This window comes from Corvus moneduloides, chromosome 5, assembly GCF_009650955.1.
Source record: "Corvus moneduloides isolate bCorMon1 chromosome 5, bCorMon1.pri, whole genome shotgun sequence".
NCBI lineage: Eukaryota > Metazoa > Chordata > Aves > Passeriformes > Corvidae > Corvus > Corvus moneduloides.
This window is the reverse complement of record NC_045480.1, coordinates 11,785,034-11,807,041: the sequence shown is the minus strand read 5'-3', so window position 1 is coordinate 11,807,041 and position 22,008 is coordinate 11,785,034. Positions and strand designations below refer to the sequence as shown.

Here is a 22,008-nt window from a genome sequence, read left to right as displayed (position 1 = left end):
AAAGTTGTATGTAAAGCCTTCAAGAAAAAATTTTAAATGAGGTGACTGTCTTCAGTTTTACTTTCAAAATAAATTCCCTTACGCTAGGCTCAAGGTCACAAGGCTCAAGACAGTAGTAGCAAAACATTTTAGTAGGCCTTTACTATAAACATATAATTTAAACCAAAAAAGAGTTAAAATTTTTAAAAATCATGAGAAAATTTCTCATTATACTTGCAATAACTTGAATTATTTTACCATATCCATATTTTAATTTTACCTAGTCATCAAGGCTGAAATATCTTGTTATTGCCATAATTCTCCAGGTAGCAACTGTATTACTAAAGACAATATGAAATAAAATACGGAATTTTCCTGATTAGTAGAAGCAATGTAGCAGGACAAAAAAAAAATTAAAAAAAAAGGTTTTATTCAGTATCTTTAAGACATAGACAGAACCAAATTTCTGGAAAATTGTCTCTTTCATCTGTCAGAAAATTGAGTCTGTAATTATGTTTTAGATCTTGGTACAGACTTAGTATTTATATAATTGTTATGCAGTTCTTCTTTAGATGTATGTTAATGTGCCATTTTTTGAGTTTTCATAATTTTCACGTATAGATGATTCATTTTCAGCAGCAGTAAAGAAATCTTGAAAATTTTCATCTTTTTTTTCCACACGTTTTTGCAAATCCGGTCATAGCTCTGCATGGATGGGAGTTTGTAACCAAGTATTTTCAGGCTGCATATTTACAGAAACAGCTCTGCGCTAATGCGAAGTAACCACGGAAAGCTGTGACAGGCTTCATTCTCCAGCAGCACTGTAAGGAGATATTGGAAACAAGTTGCTGTTGAGAATAACTCTGTTAAATAGTGAATACAGATGTCTTGGTTGCGCAGGGCGTGGGGCGAGGGGGCCGGCAGGCTGGGGAGGTGCGATTAGCCAGGGCCCCCGGCAGGGACGGGGTTATCGCTGGCAGGGACTCCTGCCAGGTCACGGGGCAGTATTTCCCCGAAGCAGACAATCTGCAGGAGTTTAGCCATAATAAAACAGGATAAAGCGTGTTTTCGTAAAAACGGAAAGGACGCAGGCTTGCACTGCAAAAACAGCTGCAAAAACTGTCAGTGCTTCACAGTCTGACTTTATCAGCTTCTACACTTTAGATATTTAATTCTTCATACAACATTTGAACGGGAATCAGAGGCCAGGAGTAGAAATTTAAGATCTGATTGGGGGAAAATATTTTTAAGGGAATATGGTATTTGGGATTTTGTTTATGCAAAATCTAGTACAAAGAGAAGGAATTGAGGGGGAAAAAGGAAGTAAACTTATTTATCAGACACATTTTCCCACAGAATGATCAGTGAAGCACAGACACTCATTTCAATTTGTGCAACATCCAGTTTAGGGAAGTGCGTGAATATCACAGGCGGAGTTCCAGAATTAAATGTCAGGGTCTCTCAGACCCGGATTCTGCACAGAGAAACCAAAAGGAAAACCTCGGTCACTGCTGGCACTTCCAAGATTGCATCAATAACTGTGTTGCTTCACTCATCTCCTGCTTGCTGCAGGGCGGTATTTTTGTCTGCAGTTGTAATGCTGCAGCACAGTGATAACTCACTGGGAAAGTGTGTGGGGCTTCACTGTGTAGTTTCATCTGTGCTTGGGCTGATCTTCCAACCTGAGCCCTACCAGGTGCCTTGGCACAACTCTGGGTAGTTCTGTTTCAAACTATGTCAATGCATTCTCTTTTTTTGCTTATAAAAGGGTTTCCACATTTAATGCCTTAATTCCTGCTCAAATTTTAGAGATTTGTCAACAGATAAAAAAGTTGCATGTGGGCACCTATTCGTTTAATCCAGCTCTGTGTCTACTGCTAGATGACTTGGGCATTACTCATATGCTTTTGTACAGCTCAGAAAGCTTGTGCTTGCAGTCCTTGCAGGACTAGGGCCATACTTCATGAGTTAAGAACAGCTCTCCATGGTCAGCCATGTTTGGCCTTGGCATGTTGCATATGACAAGGTCAGCTGTACTCGTCAGGCTCTGGATGTCTAATCAAGCAGAAAGAGCAAGCAGCTATCCCTGGCGGCCTCCCCCGTTCCCCAGCAGAACATTTTTCTGGAGCCACTGATACTCTTGCAGCGAGTCTTACAGACTTGATTTATGACTAGTGCCCTCAGGAGCTACTGCAATGTTCCTACTTCATTTGATAGTAATAGTTACAGTAGCACAAACTGATAACATTTACAGAGGATCTTTCTGTAAATTACTTGTGCTTACAGAAAAAAATATCCATGAATGTTTCCTTTTTCCCCAACGTTCCATTCTGTCAATACATGTGCTCCTGCATTTGTATAAAAATATCCTCAAGATGCTCATGCTAAAACATCATTGAAACATGCTCAAATAGATATAGATAGATGTACAAGAGAAATACAGTATTGGAATTAAAGAAGAGAAATACACTCAATATATTCTATCAGAGAAATGCACTAAATAAATACCTGTTTTAAATTGCCCATTCAGTCCATGCACAGTCCAACAAATACGTTGTGCAGTGGGAAGGTCCCCTCCGCTGCTTTCAGCTGAAGTACACAAAGCTCAATTTATCAATTAGATAAAAAGGTTCAGCTACATTTTAATTTCCACATGTTCAAGCACATGACTCAATTAGCAGAAACATTTTGTGGATTAGCTTTTGCAAGCCCTGCTAGAAGGGCCTCATGTTCTGAACCTTGCTGGAACTGCCCACGGATGAGCTAATGTGCAGGTGAAACCTGCACAGCCCCGTGCCGCTCGCTGGAAACACTCTGCACGTGGGGGTAGGGTCTCTTCTATTAATTCCAAATGTTTTCAACATTTCAAAGTTATTTGTTTGATAGAGGGCAGTAAAGAAAGGTGAGAAGGACTGTCCCTTTGACCCACAGTGTGGTGCTCTGCAGCAGCACGCAGTAGCCTCGGGTGTTTTTTATGCTCAGGATTAACAGGGATTGGGAACGATGCCGAAGCAGCATGCTGAATCAAGGGTCGGAAATTGCTTTGTGGGGCAATTTTTCTGGTAAGGTAAAAAATAGTGATGATTTCCAAGTGCAAACAAACACCCTAATGCCCTATTTTCAGAATTTGTTTATTTAACCTCAGTTTTTGTACAGTAAATGGTGCAGCTAAGACTTTGTTTGGACGAGCTGGTGATGCTGTGTTTCAAGGCATAAAGGTTCGGCTGCAAGTGACAAAATTATCAGAAATTTTGGGAGAACTGAATGCAAATAAGTTTGTTAGACTTTGACAGCAAACAAGAGAGAAAAGAGAACATGTTTTCAATCAGAGACATCATATTATGCCCTTTTTTCCCTTATTAGGGAAAGCAGTGCAACATTTCTGTTCATGCTGAACTTGCTTTTGGTAGTTGTGGATACAATTTCTTTAAAATATGCATTATTTTTAAAAATCTGTATCTTCCAACTATGTATTGAACTTTGACAACAAAACAACAAAGAAGAATCTCTTGGATCCATTCTCAGTCAGATGGATTTCTATCTCTGGCTTTATTTTTCCCCTTATGCTCATTTTGGCCATATGAAAAATTCAGTATTAGGGAAGGCGAAACATATCTTTTGCTGCCAAGTCCTCCCCTCATGAAAGCATCATGCCTTTTTTTTCCTCATCCTTGATTCTCTGTACCTTTGGTCCATTTCTTTGCCACAGTGTCCAAGCATCATAAAAGCCAAAATTCTCTTTTCCCTGGGTTCCTAATAATTATCTCTTACTTGTTTATAAAATTTTTCTTCTATTCCCCTTTAAGAAAATTGCCAACACTCCACAAAATGCATAATGAATAATAACTATTATTGCAGAGGTAGCTGTAAGCACACTCACGAATTATTATTTGAGTTTGATTGCAAATGAAGATTTACACTTAACCTTGCCTCAGATATACATGTATTGAGATTATCAGTAATATCTGTTACAGACAGAAATGTCTCCAAGTTTTCTGTGACAAGCAAAAAACTCCTGTCTTGATTTGCACTATAGCAGTCCCAAGAATGTGACTGTGGAATAAAAGTACTTTCTTCTTTTCCCTTAAGAAGAAGAGATCCACACAGTTCATCATGCTGAGCTAATGTATTTATGGCCCAAACAGTTCTCCTCACCCCCAGACTTCAGGCTTACAGTGGAATCCAAGGTATGTAATGATGATATGAACATGATATACTTTACTGCAATCTGTGCTTCAGGCAGCTGTTAATGCCAGTCTAGCTTTCTGTAGTCTTCAGCCAAAGGCAAGTTGTCTGCAGCATATGTACAGCTCCAGTCCTCGGCATACATCCTGTGAAGTCAATGGCATGCTGAAGTAGACGCCACAGAAGCAAACAGCCATTTGTTGAACCTCAAGTCTCAGACGTTAATATATATTTGGGATCATTTCCCTGCCTAAGAAAGAAATTAATTTCCTTCCTGCCAAATTACAATCGTGGTAGTGTCTAAAGTCTCACACAAAGATCCAGAGACACATTCTACTAAACTTTATGGGAACACTGGGAAAGATGGTCCAGCTCCAAAGAGATAAAGTCAAAGGTGGCAAAAAGGTCAAAACACAGAAAGGAGAAACCAAGAACTTCAGTGGGAAGGGAAACAGAGAGATACACTGACTTTTTCACTACTGCTGAGCAGATCAAGAATAGAAGGATTTGAACTCAGGCTGTTGGATCCTAGTCTAGTCTTCTATTGTATGCTGCTCTTGTGACAGTCTGGGTCAGGAGGGACATGCCTTACTATTTCAATGTTGCCCCAAATAATCTCTTTTTAAGTTGCTTTTGCTATGCAGACCCTTATATACCGCTAGTATACTCAATCAGTTTGCAGATGACACTAAATTGGGAAGAGCTGTTGACTTCCTCAAAGGCAGAGAGGCCCTGCAGAGAAACCTTGACAAATGAGAGGGCTGGGCAATCATCAATCATATGAAGGGAACAAGGAAAAGTGCCAGATTCTGCACCTGGGATAGGGCAACCCTGGATGTACAGACAGCCTGGGGAATGAGATGCTGGAAAGCAGCACCATGGAAAGGGACCTAGGGGCCCTGGTCGACAGAAAGTTGAACGTGAGTCAGCAGTGCCCTGGCAGCCAGGAGGGTCAATCCTGTCCTGGGGACATCAGGCACAGCATGGCCAGCCAGGCAAGGAAGGGTCTGCTCTGCACTAGGGCAGCCTCACCTCTAGTCCTGGGGGCAGTTTTGGCTGCCACAATAAAAGGAAGACATGAAACTATTAGAGAGTGTCCAAAGGAGGGCAACAAAGATGCTGAAGGGCCTTGAGGGGAAGCCGTGTGAGGAGCAGCTGAGGTCACTTGGTCTGTTCAGCCTGGAGGAGACTGAGGGGAGACCTCATTGCAGTTCCAGCTTCCTTGTGAGGGGAAGAGGAGGGGCAGGCAATGATCTCTTCTCTGCAGTACTGACAGAACCCCAGCGAATGGCCTGAAGTTGTGTCAGGGGAGGTTTAGGTTGGATATTAGAAAAAGGCTTTTCACTCAGAGGCTGTTTGGGCACTGGAACAGGCTCCCCAGGAAAGTGGTCACAGCACCAAGACTGACAGAGTTCAAGAAGCTTCTGGACAACACTCTCAGGCACATGATGTGACTCTTGGGGATAGTGCTGTGAAGGGCCAGGAGTTGAACTGGATGATCCTAATGTAGGACCCTTTCAATTCAGGATATTCTAGGATTTTATGATTTTAAATTTTCAGTCCCAGTTGATGGAAGTCATGTGCTACTTTTATTAAAAGGGAGGTCATTATATTTTTTTGTGAGTGCAAATGCTTTCAGTGGCATTCAGGTAAATAATATCCTACTCCCTTAGTTTATGAACATGCTAGGCTTATGTACATTATGTGGATCAAAAATGTGCACAGTGAACTTCTCTGCAGCATCAGTTAGTGGTTCTGGTCCTGAACTGTCAAGGAAGGGAATCAATCAATCTTATTGCTTGTCCTTGGATTCCTGCTCTCATTGATCTGCAGAAAAAACAAGAACATGAGCAATTTTTAAGTTTGGACCTTCAGAAAGCTAAGTAGTGTGGAAGGATTGTTTGGTTTTATTTACATACAGCATTTCTCCTATGACATCCTCATAGGATGTTTATTTTTGTGCAGCAGTATGACATTGCTTACTTATATGTGCTCTCTTTCCCTTCTACAATCTTAAAATATTTTTATACTGAACTGCTGTTGGTAAGCAGTTTCCATTTTTGGATTATTAATTTTAAGTTATTAACATTCAATGATGTTTATCAGTACCTAAATGTACCTCAACTATGAAAATACCAGGTGAAGTATTATCAAAGGCTTCATTAACCTCATCACATATACTTACAGCTTCTCCCTATACTCTTATTTATGTGCATACATTAGTGAAAATAATGGCAACATGTATTGATTCTACTGTGGACTAGATTTTAATTATTAGAGTTCACAGAACAAAGATATCATTAAGTTCATGCAATGCACAACTGCTGTAGCATAACCTTACCTTCTTTGCAAAATTTTCTACAAATCCTGTTCCCTATGATGTGACCGGTTTTAATCACACTACCAAAATATAGAAATATGTTCATAATTCAGGTGCTGAACACCAAGTACATCTTCAGTGTGGGGGTCTCAACAACTTTTTGGAGTGGAGGGGCATCAACCATGCTTGCAAAGAGGTGGAGCTGAGGTATGGGTGCAGCTATCACCTACATCTGAATTTCTCATTTATAGAGCTAGCTATTGAGGCTGCATTTGCATGTGCACAGTGACAGGCAGGCTTTGTGGACAAGTGAAGATAAGAAGTAGGTGCAAAGTTTGCAGCTGATCAATGTGGACAGCACAGACATGCTGTTTATCTTCCCAGAGCTCCTTGGAAGGGGCTCAACGCACCTTCGAGGGCATTTCCTTTTGCAAGAGAGAAAGAGAGCTCCTCTGTGGCCCAACTCCTTAGTGATCTATGAAGGATTAATCACAGGGGGAAACAAGAAGAGCCAAAGTTGTGGAGTTGATTTTTGGCTGAGAGGAGCACTCAAAACCACCACAGATTTCACAGTAGCAGGCAAAACTGATTTCTTGGATCTAGTGCTGCACTGAGTTATGGAAAGGGTGTAGACAGGAAAAGATGACAGCAAGACAACAGGGCAAAAACAGAGAGTAGGAACTGGCTGCATGTTAAGAGGAAATGGAAAAGAAGGCAGAAAAGATATTAATGATATTTTCTTTCCATAAAATCCATATATTCTACTGAATTTTTTTCAATTAGCCTACAATTTCTATGAATGGTATCTGTTCATTCCAGTAATAAATCTAACCCACAGTTTCTAGATCCCATTATTTAATGAGACTTTGGAACATTGTAATTGGATTACTTGCACATTTCTCTCTGATTATTTGCATGTTTCTACTGAAGTATTTGTCTGTGTGACATTCTGACCACTACAGTCATCACAAAACACACTTTGGAGTAAATGTAACAGCGGGGGTTTGCTTGCGAAAGCTTTTTAAAAACTGGAATGAAATTCCAAAACAGGACCTAACCTCCATGTGTACAATCATGACACTACTTTAGCATCCTTCAAACACATTTGCAAAGAGCAAAATTAACCATTTGAGCATGCTGATCAAGGCATTGATTCTGCAAATACTTACTACCAGGCTTAATCCCTTTGAAAGCACAGGGACTATTCACAGTCAGAAAAGCTGTGCCTGCGAGTAAACATTTGCCTCTCTCAGCCCTTGAAAGTGATTGCAGGCAGTATTTCTCTTCTGGATGGACAGTGCTCTCTTGTTGGCAGTCCACAAGTATGAAATGACATGTACTATAACTGTGAAAATTATGCAGAACCGCCCCTAATAATAGTGTGTAGCCAGCAATTGGTTCGGTGGTGAGAGAGAAGCGCTTAGTCATTCTGTGAGAGGCAGGCAGGAAATGTCGAGATGAACTGTGGTAATTAGACATGTGTTATTAGTATTTATTAAAACACAACTAGTTACACTGGTTGTGCATATTCTGTAGGCAGACCTTTTGCAAACCCGAGTAATCTAGCCTTAGCTGTGCAACATAGACCTTGTTTACAATAGACCTTGTGCTGACCTAGCTATGTCAGTACAGTTAAAGCTGTACCTCTCCAGTTTAGGAGCTGTATAAGAATAGCTTATTTTTCCTTAGCAGAAGGAAAACCAGTGGCAGTGTAAAACACCTTCATACCAGTACAAGCATACATCATTTTAAATAGTATCGTTAAATGGGTTGTAAAAATCCATGCAGCTGAGTTAACATAGTTAATTTGGTGTATGATGTATGAAGAGACAAGACTCTCTATTTCACAAATAACTGTCAATTGATGAATCTCACTCCTCTTGTATGTGAGAAGGAGAGAAGTGAAAATGACCAGTGTTTATGATAGAACCTTTTTTGTCTAAGCAACTTGTGACCTAACCAGCATTTGCAAACTCAGTGAAATGCAATGTATTCATTTGGTGGCTGCCTGTAAAAGTACATGAATCAGTCTAAACTGATTCTTTGCATAGGAATGAAGAGGGAATTACCATGGCTGGATGGAGAGAAGCTGCTCATTTAAGAAAACAGTAAGAGATCACAGAGGGATAAATCTCTCTGGCATCACACATTTTACTATAATGTTCCAGATTCTCATCTTGAAAATGGAAGGGATTTTCCTTCCGTTTTTTCATCTGTTTTCATTCATCCAGTCACATAAAGTAATATCTATATGTGAATAAGAAATGGCCTGTGTTATGGCAAAAGCTGAAGAAGATTTCTGTTTCCCAGTGATCACTGATGAGCACCATGGTGCTGGTGGACAGATGGCAGAACCAGGCAGCAGAGACAGGGCTTCTGCTTGGACCCCTGCCTCTGGCCTGCTGTAAAACCTTTGGTAAATCACCTTCTCTCTCTGTGTCTCACTTTTTTCCTTTACAAAATGAGAGAAGGTCAATTTGCAAAGCAATTTGAGAAATAACTATGGCAAAAATATTAGTTGGGTGGAATTGTTACTAGCTTCTATACCTTCTTTTCTTGTGCAAGAGCTACCATCACAGACAGAAATTTCAGTTTTGCTAATTAGAAAATTTACTACTTTTGGATCTAAATCTGAATTCAGATTTCAAGTGAAGTTCAAAATTTCAAATCATTGAATGTGTTTTTTCAGTTTCATAAGATGCAAATTTTCATACAGAATACTTCAATAAAACACATTTTATCCTATTTATGATCACAAGTATCCAAATGGAGACAATAAATCTGCACAGCAATGCTAGCTCTTTTTGAAGATTCTCCTCACAATGTATTTATAGAGAAATTGATCCAAATACTTCCACTACCAAACACTAACAGTAATTCCATCAGGCTGAATCACTGAGTAACCTTGTTTCTGACACTATAATCAGATATATCACATGAAAGTAGTGAACTGAATGCATCATGCACTGGGTGGCTGCTGAGAAAGAGATACTGAAAGTTAGGAAAGAGAAAATAGCACACAAATATGGGATCTAAAAAACTAAGCAAGGATTTAGAGCCCATTGTTCCTTGCTGTATCTTACTAGTAAACTTAACTACAATTACAGTGACAACAACAAAAAAGTTTTGATTTGCATAATTGCCTGTAATGTGGCACATCTTTTACACAAACTCTAGAATATGGAAATAAAATTATTCACAAGTCAAAATATTTTCAGGATCAGAACTGATATGCAGTCATGAAATCATAGACTAGTTTGGGTTGGAAGGGACCCTTAAAGCTCATCTAGTCCAACCCTCCTGCAATGAGCAGGGACATCTTACATTAGACCAGGTTACCCAGAGCCCTGTCCAGCCCAACTTTGAATGTTCCCAGGGATGGGGCATCCAATTTCTCACTGAGCAACCTGTTCCAGTGTTTCACCACCCTAATCGTAAAAAATGTGTCCCTTACAACTAGTCTGGATCCCCCCTCCTTTCATTTAAAAGCAACAGGTCCATGGCTTTCTTCTACTGAGGATCCCAAGTGGGATGCAGTAGTCAAGGTGGAGTTTCACCAGAGTGGAGAGTACAGGGGCAGAATCACCTCCTGTGACTTGCTGCCCATGCTGTTTTGGATGCAGCCTGGGATACTTTCTAAGCTCCAAGTGCACACTGCCAGCTCATGTCCAATTTTTCATCCACCAACACCCCCAAGTTCTTCTCCACAGGGCTTCTCTCAGTCCATTCATCCCCCAGCCTGCAATGATACGAGGAGCTGCCCCAAAGCAGGTGCAAGACCTTGCACTTGACCATGTGGAACCTCATGAGATTCCCATGTGCCCACTTCTTGAGCATGTCCGGGTCCCTCTTGCTTACTTGAAATTGTCTCTATTTTTGTTTTACTGTTGTCTCTATTTTGTATACACTAGCTAAATTTATGCACATTAATCACATATTTTATATTTGAAATGTTTCTGTTATGATATTTTTGTTGATATAGCACAGAAAATAATCTAAAGCATACATTTTAATACATTCTCTGTCAAATTATTTAATCTATTTCATAATGGACCACTCCTTTACTTTTTTATTTTCTGTGTTCTTGGTAAGTGCAAGAAATTCTCTTTATACATCATCAAAACTATGCATTATAATAATACATTATCTTCTGTAATATAGAAACTTTGTTGTTATGAAAATGGTGCATTACACAATTCCTGGTAATTCTTTCCAATATTTAAAGGTATGATCCTGAACACTGGTGACCCAGACCCCAATGGCTTTATCAATATGAATTTTTGCTGAGCTGCTTGCCAGGATGCACATCATGAAATATGTTAGTAGCTTTTGTTTTACTAATTATCTTTTGGATATTATCCCAGCATCTTGTGGTCATTCCAAATCATGTTTGTACAAGATGGGTTTGAAGCAATTCTCCCAATTCAGTGACTTCTAAGTTCAATTAAGTTCAGAGGCAGGCTTTGATGTACTCCCTTCTCTTACCAAGCTCTAATTCTGCCCAAATTTGTATGAAAATGGATTTGTAAACGTTCATATATGGATGACAAATGCAGTCTAGGAGCTAACCAGGTTGTCTTCTTCCTGTCCTTTAGTTGTAAACTGTCTACTTTTCTGGCTCTAACTTAGGAAACCATTTGAACCTGGGATTAAATCTCAGTGAAATTAAGACTTCAGCACACATTTAAGGCTCAGCTAACACTTCAGTGTTTAAAGGGGCAGATTAATAACATGCATTCCTGAAAGAATATTTATCATGGTAAACCATTATTTCCCTGTGATTGGAAAACACAGGCAATCCACCAAAAGAAATCTATGAGATCATGAGAAACTGAAAAATATATTAAATAGCACTGAGACAACTTAAATATTCAAATTTTGTGAGGTCCGACATAGTAAGTTTGGTAGCTCCGCCCTTTCTATACCCTGCAGGTGACTCCTGGCATTATCTCAGTCCTCCACAACCCTCACTCCCTTATCATTCACCTTCAAGCATTCAGTTGATTTCTTGAAACACGCATGGAAATGATGTACACTTATACTGAGAAATGCAGGGATGTACCATTCACCACTCCTTGCTGAAAAACCTGTATAATTTATAGATGTGAATATATTGTAGCATATACATGTATATTTATGGACTTCTGCTTTCACTTTTATGCACCTCTGCAACAAACTTTGCAACACCAGTATTTTCTTCTTTCCAAGGAAATAAGGAATTTGTGTATATTAACCAAGTAAACACAGATTCATCTCTGTGTAACACTTTATCTGACATTTTTCTGAACTGCCAATTGGCTACATCAATGTTATTCTGTGCCTTCTAGAAGTCCTCAACTAAGCTGTCAGCATGCTGAAGGTGGGAGACTATTGGAACATTCTATAAATGCTATATCCTGTCGAAATACGGCAGAGCTCATATGGTCCTTCCACAGAGACCTTCCAGGTATGGGGATTTACAGGGTGCATTCTGTTCTGACAAAAACCAAATGTACACCATATTGTTTAATGCAATCTAAATATTTTAACTAATGTTTAATCTTCAGAAGCAGGTTTTCCAGTATCATATTAATGGAAATATTCTGTGGTGGCTTCTTGTGAAGTCCCTTATATTGTAACGTACAAATGGCTCTTTTGATTATCTTAAGACATGGAAAAAGAGCTGAAAGAAACAACCCTAATGCAAGATGAAAGGAGCATTCACAGCTGTATTTGATAAAACCTTCCCAAAGAGATAACTTAAATTATGAAACTTATTTTTTCCATTGGCATTACATTAATCTTTTACCAAGATATTCAGCCACTGCAAATAGCAACTGATACTGTCTGCAACTATGATACACTACCATGGGTGTTGTTCCAGCCAAATACAGCCCACAAGACAATTCCTGTCATACCACTATTACCATCTTGTACAATCTTAGACTGGACATGAAAGGAAATTACTAATTCAGGAGGTGCATGAATATCAGCAGAAGTTGCTGCTCCCACATGAAGGAGTGGTTTGCTATCACTTGGCAAGGAGACACTGGCATATTTGTCCAGCAGCTCAAGGGTTAAGAAAGTGGAACATGCAGGTGCATGCACCTCCATAAGTCTTTTCACCTTCTAGGAATGGGTTGCTGCTGCAATAATATTATCACAAGACCCTGTCTGTAGAGAGTTCTGTCACTGTTCTAGTGAGTGCACCAATGTTTTGGTACAACCTCTCCATTCAGCCCTGGGCAGTCTGAGAGCCTGGTAAGACCAGTGGAAAGACAGAGCTTTTACCAACAGAGCAGCACCATACTGTCCACCGTGCCAAGGATGACATACTCTTGACAGGTGATAAATCATGTCAACCTCCATAGCTGCCATGTTTCCATTGTGACTATATCTATGCATCTATTTATTATGATGCTTTATCTTGCAGGTTTTAAATATGATGTATTAAAACAGGGTGCACCGTAATCTAAATGCAATGAAGCAAGTAACTGTAAAAGCCAAAATTAGGATCCAGAGAACAATGTATTTCAAATTAAGTGGGAACAAGATTACTTGTTAGCTGAAAATAATGAGCGCCTTCAGTGCCTTATGTGTATGCAAATGATAGGCGTGCCAAAGGAATATAATCTCAGATGACATTACAAAATCTACATGAAAAATAAGAGAAGTGCACTGGAGAATCTAATCATTATTGAATTAAAAGAAAATCCCCCCCACCCGCCATCAACATCACAAGCAAAAAAGAATGTTGATTTAACATACAACTGCATAAACTCAAAACCTGCCTGCCCCAGTGAGACATGCCTCTGGTGAGCCCCTGAAATGGGGTGGTAAGCAATTAAAATGTTCTCTGCATCTACAGTTTAAAAAAAAATAATTACCAAATCATGGGAGCTTGTTATCATCTGTACATCTGTATCATAACTGTACATAATTGTAAAAGCAGAATAGTTAATGCAAACAATCACACATTCCAAATCGGAGATCAATCACTGAAAAAATGTAAGCACTTATAATTGACTTTGGATGAGACCAGCAGCAGTGAAACCAGGCAGTTATTAAATTTCAGCTGAGCTATTGCTAGGATTTTCTTTGTAAAACAAATGAGGCAGTACTTTTAATGTACATTGGAAGTACTTTCTACCACTAGCTCATGTAACAGTTTTCAAAACTCCCTTGTCACAAATAATGACAAGCAGTGACTGTCTAGAAAAGTCAGTTAACGAGTTTGCTGAAAAAAAATTGCAGCTGAATACCTCACTTTCACTGCATGATACATTACCAGGCAGTTGGTGGTGAATCTATGGAACAAGGAACATGGATTATAGTATCATATATATTGATAACTCCATTCACAGAAGGAAAACTGCACAGACACACAGGGAATGCATCAAATAAGGAGTTCAATCCAACCTACGGGAAATGACTCCCTCATTTAAAACTGGGTGACTGTAAGCAGGGAAACTGCCTTCTTTACTCTTTCCAAATGTGCGTATCTTGAAGATGAGAGGGCAAAAAACATGTTTCAGTTGTAAGAGCCTATTTCTGTTCATTGGTCTTCCTACCAGTTTTGTAATAGCTCCAGTCTGTATGGTGTCTAAAATCCAAGAGAGCTATTCAGGTCACCTAACATTACATAGAAGAGCTTAAAATTTACTAGGGTTTCCATATTGGACTCCAAAATTTTCTATATAGACTCTACCCTCCCCCACACCTCAGATACTTAGAAGTATCCCAAACTGAACTCTTAAAGCTGTAATTGAGAAAGAAATGCCTAAGTTCATCCCCAGAGAGGCCATTCCCACACCTAACATCCATGAATAGCTCTGAATTCAGCTCAAATTCCATTTAGTACTCCCAGCTGACACTAGCACTCTTACCCTGCCTGCAGAGTGAGCTCTTCCAGAAGACTGGTCTAACCAGCAGTGTAGAGACTACCTTAGGATGAGGTCCACATCTCCCTCTTTTCAACTCTCAGTAACTCGCTCATGAGATAGAGACAGTATTCACAGTTTGCACTGCAAAATGGAGTAAACTGCGTACATATAAATGGAAACAGAGTTTGAATCCCAAGACTTTTAGACTTGTCATTATAAAGAAGGATCTTCTGCAACAAGATAAAGGGAGTTTGGGTCTGGTTTTATATTCTTCTTGGTTCTGTCTTTCCTTTCTGAACAATAACCTAGCTGCAACAAGAGGGATGGAGAGTAGCCTGTATCCATGGGCATTCTACCGTTTGCTCTTTCCTTGGGAAAATCAGAATCTGTGAGTTCAGCTCACTCAAGACTGAAAAGGTCCTAGACCTAGACCTAGAAAAAACATTTCTGTCTTCCAGGACAAATGCCCAAACCAACAGGTACCTTTGCACAGGACTACACAGTACTTAACTGTTAGCACAGCTGGCCAACAACAACTGCCTAGCATCATCAGGAGGCAGCAGAAGCCAAGAACCACCCCGATAGGAAACCTGGATGCAGCCGCACTAGTTTTGAGGAGTGGGATGAAAGAACAGTCATGTGGATGTGAAGTGGGAGCCTCTCATGGCTCCTACTTGTAAAAATGTCTTGATGTCAAGAGTTTGTTCTGGAAAAGCCAAACCTGCTGACTCTTCAGATGGTTTTCAAAAATGTTTTGCACTGATGAGCTCTAAGCAGTTCTCCGTTTCAGCATGTGGGAGTGCTGGATCAGCTGGCAGATGTAGGCAGTCGGAGGAGAGAAGCCGGTGCCTCACACAGGTGCCCTCAATCCCTTTTTACAGGGCCTTATAGTTTTTCACTGGCTATGGAAGAAATGTTGCCATAATATTTTTTGCCACAGCAATACTTCAATTCCAGATACGGAAACCACTTTTATGCCCAAGAGTGAAACATGGAATTCAGCTTGTTTCTTAGGAATATAATTTCCTACCTGGAAAACTTCGAAGTCAAATACTGTTCATTGTACAGAAGCATATGCATCTGTGAAAGTACGCTCCCAGGAATAAAAATCTATAAAATCAAAACAGTGTAATAAGCCAGAAAGTGATGCCCTTGGCTATCAATTCTTATTCAATGCCATGAATACTGATATTTACATTTAGGAGGAAAATATTTATTCTGAGAAATAATCTATTCTCTTATTTAATGTTACTGTATTCATTTTACCCCTTTAATAAATAATGTTCAAGCAATCCACCTTGTAGGATTATATTCTCATCTGTGATCTGTAATTGTGGCCGAATCCTGCCATTTAGTATTCTCCTCTGATATGCCACCCTGAATGTCTTGATTAGCTTGGTCTTTAGTGCCTCCTCCCTATGTTATGTGAACACAGTAGGGCCTGCAGTCAGCCTCAAAGAAAAAAAATATTACTTTCTTAGGGGAAATGACCCCTACAAATGAATTCTCTACACCTGGAAAAGCTGGCTGGGTTTAGGCATTTAAATGTTCCTTTATTTCATGACCTCTTCAACTGCCAAAATGTGTGTGGGGGGGGTGTTTTAACACCAAGACAGCAATTGTTGTTCAGCCAGTTAAAGCTACGTCTGCTTTTTTGCTTCTTCACAGTTGATATTGAAACAGTACCAAACTCAAAAGACACCTCTATTTTAACAAAAAAATCCTAATAAAACCAGAAAACAAGTAGTTTTCATCTCAGCAGAGATAACTCTCTTGAGAGAAAACACCTTTTCAGCATAAACACATAAACTGGCCTTGGAAAGTGAGGTAATTTTCTTCCCATTAACAAGTTCCAATGAGTAACTCTTTAAATGAGCATCTAAATCTAATTCACTTAGAATTACAAGCCAAAATATCATGAAATATACATTAGAGAGCATATCAGTGTAGTTGCAAAATATTGAAATATTAGCTACTTCTTGAGAGAAAAATACCCTCTCCTTCTTTCATGCTGCTCAAATGGTTTCTATTTCAGGCTGACAGCCCTGTAGTCAATCACACCAGCTAGAAATCTCTTCCCAGAGCAGCTACAGCTTTGAAAATGCAGATACTAGAGCTCTGCATGTACTGCCAATTTTTTTCCCCTAATATCAAAATAGTAATGTTTTTGGTTAGGATTCAATATCCTTTTAAAATGCTGCTTTTGTCAAACTTGACTTTCCCCCCATTGTATATGAACTCTTTGTAATGGCTACAGGTATTAATCAGCCACTATTAACAGCCCTTTGATATCTACAGAATTAGTTATTTCTAATGGCAGCACTTCCCAGCCTATCAGTTCTACCAGAAAGCAGCAGTGGCCATTTTTCCTTTTGCTCCCACACACAGATAAAACAGTTCACACACATAAAAATATCAGCATTATTATTATTATTAACAAGAACAACAATAATAATCTTATTACAGCCTGTAACTCATGTATACAGATTCCTTCACCTGTCTCATCTTTCAAATGAAGTCTGGGGGATTTTTTTCATTTTTTTTTTAAGCATCTGAAAACATGCAACCTTTATGCTTTGCAGTTTTTACTATGGGATCAGATAAGAAAACTTTTTTGATCAGTCAAAACATAATGTAAAAGTTGCAGGACGATAAGCTATTAATACACAAAGGAATACTTTTCTATTACCAGGGTCTGCAACAGAATATTTTGTTACGAAAATGCTAAGGAAAAGAATAATACCTTTAGTGCAAGTGCTTTAAGAACGCGATAAAATTTCAAGTGTTTCCTTCGCCTTTCATTTATATAGATCATTAATAAAGATCGTAGGACATTCATTCCAAAATCTGTGGTCAGCTAGGAGAATGCATTCAAGTCTGTTTTCAACATTTTCACTGACTGAGAATATGGCCAATATCTGAAAAAAAAAAAAAAAAAAAAATTGGTGGAATTAGTGTAGAACAATAATTGTATTTCTGATGAACGAGGCAAGGATTGGATGCTGATGCTGCAGGCTACTCAAGGATGTTTAATTGTATTCATGAACTATTTGTGAGACAGTGAGCTGCCAAAACCTCAGACATTTCCAACATGGTAATTCTGGAGTATATAGGAAAAAAACAGATGTCACAATGTGTTTCATCTAGTTTAAAACTTAACATGTAATTAACTTAATAGCTTGACAATAGCTGATGTAGCAACAAATATAATGCAATTAAATTCATACCTCATTATGACATCAAATTCTTCTACATATGCATTACAAAAAAGATCAGATTTTGAGAAACTGGTATATTTAATGGTGACTAACTGTCCTTAAAATGCAATTGCATGTAATACTTGCTTTGTATTTCATCACTTGTGAAAATGATTTCATTTTTGTAACACTGTACTTCCTGTAGTCCTTTCATTACGCCACAAGTGAAAGCTATTCCTCGGTGTGTGGTTTCAAATGCTGTATCTGGGTACTTGGACCTTTACAGTCATTATGTAGTATAACGCTTGCATTTTCTTTATCTTTTTGTACTGCTTGGCTGTCTGTCCAAACTGCTGCAGGCAATTACCATGGATCTTTATCATCTTCTCTGAATACTTTCTACAGTAGACCTCAGGTGGTCTGTTCTATGCACACAGCACCGTGTTGAGAGAGAGTCCTGTTCATGTATTATTGTGGACTGCCCAAAGGTTTCTCAAGGTATTATTAGGGTTTCCCAATTGTTAGTGCTGCAGGACGAAAAGGGTAAGAGTAACACTGAAACAAAATAATTAAAAAAAAAAAAGTGGAGTCCTAAAGAAATACCAACACCGAGCCCAGACACTTGTTACAGAACAGCACTGCCTGACCTGCAGTTTCTGTGGCAGTTTCCTACATGCAATTTGTGTTCAAAGAAAACAAAAATACATTTTGAGGTTATAGTGATCAAGTTGCATAAAACAGAAAATAAATTTACTTTGAATTATGTAATTGAATTTTCAAGTGACTCAGATCTTCCAAGCTCACCATGCTAGTGTGTTCCTCTTAAAGATATTGAAACCTCTTTGAGACAAGTCTGAAAGGAAAAAGTTGAACTGTAGCCTAATGAAAGTCCCACTAAAATATAATGTCACATTCCATTTATTGCTGTAGATGCTGACAACAGAGTGGCCCTCTGATCCTGTGGGTATCTACAGCTTGGTTTTTCACTGCACAGGGATATTATTAGGAAAGAGGGATCAGTAAAAAGGAATCTGAAACCCGATCTAGTGCTGAGGAATGCCTTTTGAATGTGTCATTTGAACCGAGTTATTACTTCTAGGAGGTGTGAACGTTTTTGTTCAAAACCTGAAATGGACCCTGAAAAGTAGTAAAAAAGTTAGGCAAGCCTTCGTAGAATTAAGAAAAGTAGTTTCAAATAGATAATTATAACTTTGAATCTGTGCATCAAGATTTCAAATAGAACTCATCATGTGTCTGTTGCATATTCTCTGTTTCAGCTTACATTAAGGTCTATCAATTTTCTAGATTTTAAAAACATATATGAATTTAAGTATCTATTTAGATCCTGCACACTTAGATGATCTTTTTAGTTCTCAAACTACATGTATTCCCTCATGAATGGTACTATATCACCATTTCTAAAATGCTGAATGGGCAGATTGTTTTTATCAAGCATTTTATATGAACAGTTTATGAACTGTGAACAACAGGACTGTCTAATGATTATTTATCGTGACTTTCAAAGTTAACTCATACATAATCCCTGCTCAGGGAAAATCAGGGGATTTTTATTGCACCTACAAGGAAATTTTAGGGAATATTATAAACTGACTGATTTTAAGGAAGTAAGAGGAATGGCTGACAATAAAATGTTTACAAGCTGTGGCTATGTAATATTGAACTGCTGTGCAATTTCTCCTTCAGCAGGTTCCTCAAAGGAAAAAACACTATATAATGAAATGGATACATTTTTAGAAATTTACTGGAGACCCTTTCAGCAGGGATCACAATGAAAAAGGGAAACGGTGATACTTGCTGAGGCTGACAGCTAAAGGCACAAGTCCGTCAGTCACTCAGTTGTGGTTTAGCATTCTTTTCAACACAGATCATTCAGCCTTCATTTTTCAAACAAGTGCTGTCACCTAAAATGCACACCCACATAGTTGTTCTCACTGAGTGCAGGTTATCACACAGAGGACACAAACGGTTTCCCATAGAAAACTTCCATCTTTGATAGCACTTCAGAAAGGAAAAGCCACTGATTGCAGTTCACATGCTCTATCCCTATGGCTTTTTGGAGGAAAAGTTCATTAGCTGCTTCACATGCCAAGGGACCAGCTGTCCTCCAGCACATGGAGCAACTCTGATTGACCAGGAGGACAAGTGGGAAATAAGCTCACAGCAGTGCCAGCACAGCATATGGTTATGTACCAGCTGTTTCTGAAATGCTTGCCAAATGGAGATCAGAACTGGGTTGGTTGTTAGGAAAATAAAACCCAACAAAAACCAACAAACAAACAAAAAAGTTCCACTGTCGGGATTCCTGAGATCTGACCACAAAACCAGAACTGTCAATTTGAAATGTCATACAGCAACTAAGTGAATATTCAGAATAATGTCATTGGCCTCCATGCTCTGACTTGCTCCATTACGAGAACACCAATATTCTGACCATTTGTTCCTTCTATAGAGATTTCAGAGGAAAATGTTTAGAAAGGGTGAAACAAGGTAAGTGGATTCATATTGATGATATACATTACTAATACATTGAGGATATGTGCAGAAGACTGTATGGAGATTGATTTAAACTGGTGCCAATTGTTACCACAGACAAATCTCAGGTGCCCCATATTTTAGTATATTTTATTCTACCTTGAAAAGGGGAACTCAAATTCTGAGCTCCTGAACAAAAGGAGATTTGATTGCGATTGGTGCGAATTGTGCTACAGTGGTAGTGAAATGCTTCTGATAAACTAGGGGAATGACTCAGCAGAAAAAGTCAGCAGGATTTTTCCCCCAAAGCTTTTCAGTTTCAATTTTTCATAACAAGAAAATAACTTGAACAGTAATTAATGGTTCAGAGAACAATTCTGTCCTTTTATTACAGGGTTTAAAGCACTACTTTTTCTTTAGATCTCTCCCAAAATACTCCTGCAAGGTTTGGAGAAAGTAACTGATTAACTGCACGTTCATACGACATCAATTACTGCCTCAGCAGCATTTAAGAGAACGCTGGTAGCTCACATAGCTACAGTATCCTGCATACTTAACTTTTGACTAGTCTAAATCAGATTTATGACTAAATTAGGTGCTAAGGATGTTCAAAATAGGCAAACCCTAGCTGAAACAAAATTAATAATGCTGCTCTGTATCAGGAAATTGAGTACACAGGCTGGGAGGCAGTGTTTGCATTCATGTTTCTTATGAGATGTACTTTTTATATACAGACTTAACTTGTTGAAAGGCCTAAATGGGACTACATCCGGTACTGAGGGATCATCTTTTCAAAGACGATCATAGTTCCAGTGACTGAAGATGTTGTGCACAAAAGAAGCAGTGTGAGCCAACATGGATGACATACTGCGTTTTGGAACTCCAGGAGCCACACGTTGAGCAGAGAACAAAAAGAAGAAAACCTCAGGATTACACAGACAGAAGACTTACTTTGACATCTTACATAATATTGACTTTCCTTAGGCCCGTATGTGTTCATGCATTTCAGAAATTTGGGATGGTAATGTACACCTGGAAAGGGCATCATTATTTTCCCAATTAAGAAGCTTAATGAGTACTTTGGTGTGTCTTGTCATATTTTCAGCCTTAGTGGCCCGTTTTCACCCATCTACTATGCTAAAAATGTTGCCCTTTCATTACTCCACGGTTGTGTAAACAGTTGTGATTAAACTGGCATTTAATCAATTGGAACAAAATCTCCGTGGCTCCCGAGGAGCTCACCTACTAAACCCGACTGTCAATGGCACCAATCTTCTAACAAGACGACTTCCCTCCCAGACGGGCTTTCATTGCGCAGTAAAATAAACTTTCATTTGCTAACCTTGCCCTCGGAGTCGTTCAGGATTTCAAAAGGATCTCACATGACAAACACCGCTACGCTCCATCATTATCCCCCACGCCCTCCCTCGCATTCCTGCCCCGGCCCTGCCTGGGTGTTCCCCTCCCCGGCGGCACAGCCCTCCCGAGGGGCGCGGGTGGTTCCGGCCGGCGGCTCTCCCGCCTGGGCGGCTTCCCCGAGGGCCGGCGCCGCTCCCGCCGCCCGCCCGGTGACTTCCGACCGCCTCGCCCGCCACTTCCCTGCTCAGGCGTCAGGCGGACAGCGCGGCGCTCTCCCGGCGGGCGGGAGGCTGTACAACCAGGGCAAAGGGACATTTCCCCTCCTCCCCCCGCCCTTCCTGCGTCGCGGCCGCGACATGGAGGCGGCTCGCCGAAGCCCGGGCCCTACTGACAACGACGGAGATAGAGACAGGGCCGGGCACAGGACGGAGCGGTGCGGGCGTCCCCCGCATCCCGCCCGCCAGCGCAGTGCTCGCAAGCCCCTCGCCGCCCGGCCGGCGCAGCCCCACGGATCCGGGATCCGGGCCGCCCTCTGGGCGGAGGGATACGGGGCGGAGCCGGCGGCGCGATGCGCCGGGGCGCTGAGTCCCGTTGCCGGGTGACGGAGAGGCCG

General features: G+C 39.9%; 1 long non-coding RNA gene across 3 annotated transcripts; it reads right to left on the bottom strand.

The window, feature by feature from the left end:
* Positions 1-243: 243 nt before the first annotated feature.
* On the bottom strand, positions 244-21,935 carry LOC116444717. Of its 3 annotated transcripts, none has more exons than XR_004240459.1 (5): positions 20,778-21,935; positions 17,090-17,264; positions 15,377-15,456; positions 2,488-4,310; positions 245-800 (listed from the first exon to the last, which is right to left on the bottom strand). It is a non-coding gene; the product is annotated as an uncharacterized LOC116444717 (long non-coding RNA). The 3 variants fall into 3 exon arrangements; XR_004240460.1 differs by having other exon boundaries at positions 21,379-21,935; XR_004240458.1 differs by having other exon boundaries at positions 244-800; positions 17,090-21,935.
* Between the last annotated feature and the right edge of the window lie 73 nt (positions 21,936-22,008).